General features: G+C 46.0%; 1 long non-coding RNA gene across 1 annotated transcript; it reads left to right on the top strand.

Moving 5' to 3' along the window:
- Nucleotides 1–778: 778 nt before the first annotated feature.
- On the top strand, nt 779–2,208 carry LOC121024510 (uncharacterized). The gene is made up of 2 exons (XR_005787723.1): nt 779–1,109; nt 1,625–2,208. It is a non-coding gene; the product is annotated as an uncharacterized LOC121024510 (long non-coding RNA).
- The last annotated feature ends 1,012 nt before the right edge of the window (nt 2,209–3,220 follow it).

The raw sequence follows: 3,220 nt of genomic DNA, 5'->3' as shown, positions 1-3,220 counted from the left end.
GGTAATTTGGCCTTATTAAAGTACCTGGGGTATTGTCTGTTGGGGAATTGCCCTCGGCAGGCCCCCTGGGAAAAGAACCATTAGGGAAGAAAATAAGGTTCTGCAAGAAATTGTGCAGCCTCACGTTTAGCCCTTGCCATCCCCTAAGGAGACTCCACTTACAGGAAGGATAGCCTTATACATTTGCCAGCAAAGAGGGCCTGTAAAGGAGAGACATATGGATTTGAAAGCCCCACTCCGGCAACTAAGGAGTGTATCTCTGGGCACAGGTGACTTCAAACCCTAGGCCCACCTTGCCCCCGGAGGCATTCCAGATGATGACTGAACCTAGTTGGTTAAGGTACAGAATGGTTCATTAATTCCTAGGTGCCTTGTCTCTCTGAGAATGTATGAGGCATGAGTTTCTAAGGCTTTTTCAGCCCCTTTCTGGCACCTTGGACCGAGGCAAACACATTGTTCTTCTGGCCTCATGTGGTTAGGAGGTCATGTCCCTGTAACTGTTCCACTTGAGGTGTTAGGAAATGGAGGGCCTTTCACAAGAACAGCAAAGCAAATGCTTTGTAGATTATAGATAAACGCAGATGCATAATGGAATAATGTAAGAAATTGATCTATAATCAAAGGGTATGCAGGAAAGTTAGGGGAAAATCACCATGTTATTTCTTAAAGGTCGTTTACACATAGGAACATTTTCAAAATTAGGTAATGTTAGAAAAACATAGCTGATGTATGCTACAAGGAAATCACTAGCATATATAATGCCACGTTTGCTACAATAAATGGGCCAGTTCAACACGCTGCTGTTGTCTGTGTCCATTTTTATTTTAGTTTTAGTTTTTTTTATTTTAGTTTTTTATTTTCCAGTTTTTTATTTTAGTTTTATTTTATTTTATTTTCACCAACGCCGTTCTTTCTTCGGGACCCCCTGGACCTGCTGGAGCTGGACTCCGGCAGTCACCTCCCTTGGTTGTGAAAGTGGCAGCGTGCTCGGGCCCTGCATCATCAACATGACACTGGATGAAAGCGCTCCTGCCCTGAGCTCCTCATCCACAGCCTCCTCAGCAACAGCCTCATCCTATCTTTTCTGAATCCCATGAGTGTCCCCTCAGGTAGGAGCGCTGGGAAGACAAGCCCAGATCTTAGTGGGAAAGAGGGAAGCAGAGATGTCTGTGGAGGCAGCGAGAAGATCTTGGAGGGCAGCAGAAGAAAGGGCTGGGGACAGTAAACCAGGAACCTTTGTGAGATGCATCAGGGTCAGTGATGCACACACACCCTAGCTCCCAGCAGCCCATCCATCCTTAATCCTGAAAGATGTGCTCGTGCCAAGAGACATTCTTCAGGAGTTATCACCTCATTGGGTGTGTCTGCCTCCAAGCTTCTAGAAAGCCAGTCAGACTTGGAGCCCAGTAAGAAGACATCAACATTGTTTTCGAAGGAGGGCAAAGTGAGGGGAATGTCTTCCTAGGTCAGTTAACTCGACGTCGGTTTCCATTCTCCTCCTGAACGTCCAGAGCTCAGGAAGCAGCTGGTATTAGGAGCAGGGGCTTCATAAAACTGTACACAGAGGATACACTGGCCTAGAGTTTGCACTATTTATTATTTATTTATTTATTTATTTTCCCAGTCTACTTGCCCTCCAGCTGCGATGTCCTGCGGGAACAGCCAGCAGCAGTGCCGGCCCCCTCCCAAGTACCCCCCGCCAAGATCTCAGCACAGTGCTCACACCCAGCCCCCCCCCCCCCCCGGCTGTGCTCCAGTCTCCGGGGGCGGCTGTGACCCCAGCTCCGGGGCAGCTGCTGCCTGGACCACCGTAGGCGCCATGGAGGCCGGCGCCACAGCTCCGACTCCTGTGACGGTGGTGGTGGGCTGCAGTCTGGGCAGCCATGCTGGATCCGGGTGTGGCCATGGTTCTGGGGGCGGCTGCTGACCTGGGATCCTGAAGCCGAGACAAGCGTTCTGAGAGGAAGAATCCAAGGACCATCTCAGCCCAGTGTGTTCTCTCCAGATACCCCAGTCTCCGAGCGCTTGGCCAGTGGAGATGTCCAGGAAGCCACTAAACTTCCCGGGGTGGCTCCTCCTATCTGTTCTCCAGGACCAGCCTGAAGGCCCACCCACCTCCTGTCTTCTAGAACTTGCAGTATCCGCCCCATCAATTGTCATCACCCAGGTCTGGACCTATGGAAAAATAAAGTTTTAATTCCTCAGCACCGTTAGGCTGGCGTGGGTGCGCTCCCTCTCTCTCTCTCTCTCTCTCTCTCTCTCTCTCTCTCTTTCTTAATTAAATGAGTCTAATCCAAATGCTGAAAACACTGCATGCTGTAAACATCACAGAGCACATAACACTCAGTGTTAGTAGCTATTGTTACTATTCTGACCTTAATGCTTTCAGTAAGAAACTTAGTATGTGTATTTTATGTAGAGCTATAAATCAGTCTATATTGATTGTAGCCTAGAGTTGATCTCTTCTAAATATACTATGTATATACTTTCTCTTATGCTATGCATAAATTTCTTTTTCTAGTTTTTTTATTGAGATATGATTGACACATGATATTGTATTAGTTTAAGGAGTACAACAAAATGATTTTTTTTATTTATTTATTTATTTATTTATTTTTTTAATTTTGTGAATGGTTTTATTTTTTTTATTTATATATGAAATTTATTGTCAAATTGGTTTCCATACAACACCCAGTGCTCATCCCAAAAGGTGCCCTCCTCAATACCCATCACCCACCCTCTCCTCCCTCCCACCCCCCATCAACCCTCAGTTTGCTCTCAGTTCTCAACAGTCTCTTATGCTTTGGCTCTCTCCCACTCTAACCTCTTTTTTTTTTTTTTCCTTCCCCTCCCCCATGGGTTCCTGTCAAGTTTCTCAGGATCCACATAAGAGTGAAACCATATGGTATCTGTCTTTCTCTGTATGGCTTATTTCACTTAGCATCACACTCTCCAGTTCCATCCACGTTGCTACAAAAGGCCATATTTCATTTTTTCTCATTGCCACGTAGTATTCCATAGTGTATATAAACCACAATTTCTTTATCCATTCATCAGTTGATGGGCATTTAGGCTCTTTCCATAATTTGGCTATTGTTGAGAGTGCTGCTATGAACATTGGGGTACAAGTGCCCCTATGCATCAGCACTCCTGTGTCCCTTGGATAAATTCCCAGCAGTGCTATTGCTGGGTCATAGGGTAGGTCTATTTTTAATTTTCT

Source organism: Herpailurus yagouaroundi, unplaced genomic scaffold (genome assembly GCF_014898765.1).
Source record: "Herpailurus yagouaroundi ecotype Mexico unplaced genomic scaffold, PumYag 65482, whole genome shotgun sequence".
Lineage (NCBI taxonomy): Eukaryota > Metazoa > Chordata > Mammalia > Carnivora > Felidae > Herpailurus > Herpailurus yagouaroundi.
Note: the sequence above shows the minus strand (reverse complement) of the source record. Positions and strands in the feature narration are given on the sequence as shown.